The sequence below is a fragment of the Apium graveolens genome, chromosome 2 (genome assembly GCF_009905375.1).
Source record: "Apium graveolens cultivar Ventura chromosome 2, ASM990537v1, whole genome shotgun sequence".
NCBI lineage: Eukaryota > Viridiplantae > Streptophyta > Magnoliopsida > Apiales > Apiaceae > Apium > Apium graveolens.
In genome coordinates, this window is record NC_133648.1 from 199,052,596 (window position 1) to 199,059,306 (window position 6,711).

The 6,711-nt window shown below is 43.2% G+C and overlaps 1 non-coding gene across 1 annotated transcript; it reads left to right on the forward strand.

The window, feature by feature from the left end:
- The first annotated feature begins 5,733 nt into the window (after positions 1–5,733).
- LOC141709448 (small nucleolar RNA R71) lies at positions 5,734–5,840 on the forward strand. The gene has a single exon (XR_012570023.1). It is a non-coding gene; the product is annotated as a small nucleolar RNA R71 (small nucleolar RNA).
- Positions 5,841–6,711: the final 871 nt, after the last annotated feature.

Here is a 6,711-nt window from a genome sequence, read left to right on the forward strand (position 1 = left end):
ATGCACGGGCATACATGTTCATAGCGATCTCCGGGAAGTGATGATACTCATTAGTTCCTGTCCTGAAGGTCCAAACTGTGCCCGGCCTACAGAGAGTAGCACAAATCAAATCCAAGTCGAAACCCTCAGCAGTCTTCTCATTCCAGTTCTCCTCCTCGGGCTTCCTCTCTTGCTGCCCAATCACACGGCGAATCGCCGCTGGGTGATAATCAACCGTCAGCCCTCGGACCACAGAAAACCCATTCTTTTCGGCCTTCGCGTTTGCATAGAACTCACGAACCACGCTCATCGGCACTGCTTCAGGCGACTCACAGAAAGCTATCCCCCCCTTCTCTGCAATCATAGGTAGCAACTCACCATCCCTCCCCGATGGTAAAAACCCCCTCTCCTTCAGAATCGGCTTCCCCAAAAGCCTAGTGTACTCCTCCTCCGCTGCTCTGTCATTCAACCGAGGCCTCGTAGCAGTACCCCTCGATGAATCAGCAGTAGGGACTGTGCTGCTGCTATCAATAGTCCTTGCTCTCTTGGGTGCCATTGAATCTGAATAAAAGTGCTTGAGAATAGTGTTTTTGTGTTTGGGAGAGAGTTTGAGTGTAGAAAGTGTGTGGGAGATGTATGGGATAGGTGTATGTATATATAGGGTATGGATTAGGTTAAAATAATATTAGGAGTGGGTTTGAGGCATAAAATCATGGGGTAATGGGGAAAAGAAATCGTGGTAATGGGGCTGTAATTTATTTTTTTGATTTTCTGGTTTTTTTGGATTTTTAATGAACTAAAAAAAATTTCTGGCAGCCGACCCTTGAGCGGTCGCTCAGCAGAGCTGAGCGGGCGCTCAGGGGGTCTCTGGAAAAAAAAATTTCGAGCCAAGTTTTTCTGATTTTTTTTTCATTTTGGATAGGTTATTAACTTCTAAGGGTTCCTGTAGCAACAAATCATGGGTTGCCTCCCATGCAGCGCTTCTTTTTCGTCATTAGCTTGACGTTGTGTACCTTCCTCAAGTTGATAATAAAACGGCACTAACCACTTCTCGGTTTACCGTATCCCCATAGTAGTGCTTTAAACGCTGACCATTAACCTTGAATGCTTGGTCCGGATCGTTCTCAAAAATCTCCACCGCTCCATGTGGAAACACAGTTTTGACAATAAAAGGTCTAGACCACCTTGATTTCAACTTCCCAGGAAAAAGTCGGAGACGAGAGTTGAATAAGAGAACTTGTTGCCCCGATACGAATAACTTAGGATGTAGATTCCTATCGTGGCACCTCTTCACCTTTTCCTTGTACATTTTGTTATTCTCGTACGCTTGAAGTCGAAATTCATCAAGTTCATTAAGCTGAAGCATTCTCTTCTTATGAGCTGCATCTAAATCCAGGTTCAACTTTTTCAACGCCCAATAAGCCTTATGCTCAAGCTCCGCAGGTAAATGACATCCCTTACCAACACCAGTTGAAACGGGGACATACCAAGTGGAGTTTTGTATGCTGTTCTGTAAGCCCAGACAGCTTCATCGAGCTTTAAAGACCAATCCTTCCTTGACGGACAAACAACCTTCTCTAGAATGCGCTTGATCTCTCTGTTAGACACTTTCGCTTGACCATTTGTTTACGGATGATAGGCAGTAGCAACTCGATGATTCACATTATAACGCTGCATCATAGAAGTGAACTTACGGTTGCAGAAATGCGACCCTTCATCACTTATGATTACCCGATGCGTTCCAAACCTTGTGAAAATCTACTTATGAAGAAAATTCAACACTACCTTTGCATCATTTGTCGGTAGAGCTTTGACTTCTACCCATTTTGAGACATAATCGACTGCCAGCAAGATGTAGTGATTATTGCAGGACGAGACAAAAGGCCCCATGAAATCGATTCCCCAAACATCAAAGACCTCGACTTCAAGCATCACATTTAACGGCATCTCATCCTTTCGCGTCAAATTTCCCACTCTTTGGCAACGATCACACCTTAAAACAAACTGATGAGCGTCCTTAAACAAAGTAGGCCAGAAAAAACCTGCTTGCAGAATACGAGCTGCCGTCTTCTCACCACCATAGTGTCCACCATAAACTGTGGAGTGGCAGTCTCGTAATATCTCCTCCGTCTCACAGAACGGGATACATCTCCTGATGATCTGGTCAGCTCCCTGTCTAAACACATATGGTTCATCCCACATATACCACTTCACCTCATACAGAAACTTTTTCTTTTGAGCTGAGGTCAAATTAGGAGGCATTATATTGCTGACAAGATAGTTTACAATATCGGCAAACCATGGCTCTTCCTCCTGAACTGCGAACAACTGCTCATCCGGAAAAGATTCGTTGATCAATGTCTTATCCTGTGAAGTAGACTCGGGATTCTCCAATCTAGAGAGATGGTCAGCTTGATTCTCAGTACCTTTTCGATCCTTGATCTCTAACTCAAATTCCTGTAGTAAGAGCACCCAACGAATGAGTCTCGGCTTCGAATCCTTCTTGGAAACCAAATAGCGAATGGCCGCATGATCCATGAATACTGTCACTTTTGTCCCAAGTAGATAAGATTGAAATTTCTCGAAACCAAAGACTATGGCCAAGAGCTCCTTCTCAGTAGTAGTGTAGTTCATTTCGGCCCCATTTAAGGTCTTACTAGCATAGTAGACCACATGAAAGAGATTATTCTTGCGCTGCCCAAGAACTGCACCTACCGCATAATCACTCTCATCACACATCATCTCAAAAGGCTCTGTCCAATCCGGTGCTGTAATAAATGGTGCAGTGATTAAACTCTTCTTGAGGGTCTCGAATGCCGTCAAATATTCATCATCAAATTTGAAAGGCACATTTTTCTCAAGCAAGTTGCACAACGACTTAGATATCTTTGAAAAGTCCTTGATGAACCGCCGATAAAAACCCGCATGACCAAGAAAACTACGGATTCCTTTCACAGAAATAGGTGGTGGCAGATTTTCAATGACTCCCACCTTGGATTTATCCACCTCAAGACCCTTGCTAGAGACCTTATGCCCAAGAATAATGCCTTCACGCACCATAAAATGACATTTCTCCCAATTGAGCACCAAATTAGTTTCCACATACCTTTTGAGCACGACACGAAGATTATTCAAACATTCATCATACGAATATCCAAAGACGGAGAACTCGTCCATGAACACCTCAACATTATTCCCAATCATGTCAGAGAATATAGCCATCATATATCTCTGAAAAGTGGTCGGTGCGCCACATAACCCAAACGAAACTCTGCGAAAAGCAAACGTGCCAAATGGACAAGTGAAGGTAGTCTTTTCCTGATCCTCTGGTACAATACAAATCTGATTATACCCTGAGTAGCCATCCAGAAGACAATAATACTCATGATCAGCCAACCTGTCAAGCATCTGATCAATAAATGGAAGAGGGAAGTGATCCTTCCTCGTGGCCTTGTTCAGCTTTCGGTGATACATGCATACTCTCCATCCTATAACTGTTTGAGTGGGGATGAGCTCATTCTTCTCATTTGCTACCACAGTGATACCTCCTTTCTTAGGCACACATTGTACGGGGCTCACCCAAGAACTGTCAGAAATAGGATAAATGATACCTGCATCCAGCCATTTCAGAATTTCTTTCTTCACCACCTCCTTCATGATAGGATTTAGTCTGCGCTGTTCTGTTGCTCAACAGTTGGCTTACTACCCTCCTCTAGCAGAATTTTATACATACAATATGAAGGGCTGATCCCTTTGATGTCTGCTATGGTCCATCCATTAGCTGATTTGAATTCTCTCAAAATCCTTAAGAGCTTGTCTTCCTCACTACCTGAAAGGTCAGATGCAATAATAACAGGTAAAGTAGATGCATGACCAAAAAAAGCATACCTCAAGTGTTCAGGTAATGGCTTGAGCTCCAAGGTAGGTGCTTCCTCAATTGATGGTTTGAGCTTTCCTTCAGCATTCTTGAGGTCAGAAGTACCAAGAGATTCAAACGGCATGTCCAGCTTTCGCCTCCAGGGAGAAGCATTCAAAAATTGTAATTGCTCGTTGCCATCTTCATCATCACTGTCAAAATCCCCCACTAAGGCCTTTTCTAATGCATTAGACATTAGCATATGATCGAGTTCTGAAGTAACTGCAGAATCAATCACATCCACTTTTAAACACTCCTCATCTTCTGTAGGGAATTTTATTGCTTTGAATACATTGAAGGTCACATCCTGATCCTGCACCCGCATAGTAAGTTCACCTTTCTGCACATCTATCAAGGTACGGCCAGTAGGCAAGAAAGGTCTTCCCAAGATTATGGGAATCTTCTTATCTTCCTCGAAATCCAGAATAACAAAGTCTGCAGGAAGGAAGAGCTTATCCACCTTGACTAGCACATCCTCCACTATGCCCCTTGGGTAAGTAATAGAACGATCAGCCAATTGTAGAGACATGTAGGTGGGTTTTGGATCAGGCAAATCCAACTTTTTAAAGATCGACAACGGCATCAGATTGATGCTTGCTCTCAAATCACAAAGGCACTTGTCAAACGACAACTTGCTAATGGTGCAAGGAATGGTGAAGCTACCTGGATCTTTAAGATTTGGAGGTAACTTTTGCTGCAGAACAGCGCTGCATTCTTCCGTTAGAGCAACGGTCTCAAGGTCATCCAGTTTCACCTTCCTTGAAAGAATACTCTTCATAAACTTCGCATAACTAGGCATTTGCTCCAGAGCCTCAGCGAAAGGTATATTGATGTGAAGTTTCTTGAACACCTCCAAAAACTTACCGAACTGCTTATCCAGCTTTTGTTGTTACAATCTCTTAGGGAAAGGTGGTGGAGGATAGAGCTGTTTCAACCCTGTATTACCCTCAGGCAGAGTGTGTTCAACAGTAGTCTTCCTTGGTTCCGCCGCTTTCTCCTTTTGCTTAGCTTCTTCATCGCTAACTTCAGCTTCTCCTTCTTTTGCCTTTTCAGCATCAGCAACTTTCCCAGACCTTAAGGTAATAGCCTTGACTTGCTCTTTAGCTTCCTTCCTGCCTGGCACTTCCGTGTCACTGGGAAGTGTTCTAGTTTGACGATTTAGCACTGCATTGGCTATTTAACCGATTTGATTTTCCAAGGTCTTGATAGAAACCGCCTGACTCTTGCATAACAGCTTAAGTTCCTCAAAATCAGCACTAGTAGGTGCAACTGCACTTCCCTGTTGAGGATATGATTGCCTTTGAGCATATTACTGCGATTGTTGGAATCCAGGTGGATTGAACTGTTTACTCACACCTTGCTAATATGGTGGCTGAATAGCATTCTGATTATTAGCCCAACTGAAATTTGGATGATTTCTGTTGTTAGGATGATAAGTAGCTGGTACAGGCTGCTGTTGTCGCTGATAATTATTCACATACTGAACAGATTCATTGCCGAGAGAACACTGATACGTAGCATGCGACCCTGCACAAAGCTCACAGACCATAGATATTTGATTAACTCCATATGTAGCTAGAGAATCGACCTTCATAGACAGCGCTTGGAGCTGCGCTGCAATAGCAGTGGCTGTATCGACTTCCAGAATACCTGCTACCTTCCCAGGCATCATCCTCTGAGTTGGGTTTTGATGCTCATTTGCAGCCATAGTCTCGATAAGATTATAAGCCTCAGTATAGCTTTTAGCCCACAAGGCGCCTCCAGCTGCTGCATCGAGCACGGACCGAGATTGGGCCCCCAAACCATTATAGAAACCAGTGATCACCATCCAATCGGGCATTCCATGATGTGGACACTTTCTCAACATTTCCTTGTAGCGTTCCCAAGCTTCGCACATAGATTCTGTAGGTTGCTGCGCAAACTGAGTAAGAGCACTCCTCATAGCAGCAGTCTTTGCCATCAGATAAAACTTCACCAGAAACTTTTGCGCAAGATCTTGCCAAGTAGTGATGGACCCAGCTGGTTCAGAATGTAACCAGTTCTTAGCTTTGTCCCTCAATGAGAATGGGAAAAGCCTCAGTTTGATAGCCTCATCAGTCACGCCATTATACTTGAAAGTACTGCAGATCTCAACAAAATTCCTTATGTGCATGTTGGGGTCTTCAGTCGCAGCACCTCCAAAAGAAATAGAATTCTGCACCATCTGAATAGTGCTCGGCTTGATTTCAAAGGTGTTAGCTTGAATAGCCGAATGAAGAATGCTTGACTAAATGTCATCAATTTTAGGCTGAGAAAAGTCCATAAGAGCTGGATCGGCCTGAACAATACGATCACCCATGATTACTGGTTCTTTCTGCTCACTTCCTGAATCCGAATCTTCAAAATCTATCTTCTCCGGAATATCAAGAATTTCGTCTATCTCCTCAGCTGTATCTAAAGTCCTCTTGCGAGTACGAGAACGAGTTTGCATAAACGCTCACTAAAGTACCTGAAACACAACCAGAAACAATAAGTAACTAATACGTCTTAATCACTGAGTCCTAACGACCAATGATGGTAAGTACAAAAACTAAACAAATACGCCGAGTCCCCGGCAGCGGCGCCAAAAACTTGTTAGGGCGAAAACACGCGCTAATAATAAACGCAAGTATACGCATTCGCAAGTAATATAGAATACTTTCTACTTCGTTCCCAAAGAGACTCAGACTAATTATTGTTCAATTAAACTCACTCACCAATGTATGATTACTTCTCAATGTTAAGACACTAACACTTAGAATTATTGACTAAATATTAACTACAATTAAGTACTTAAT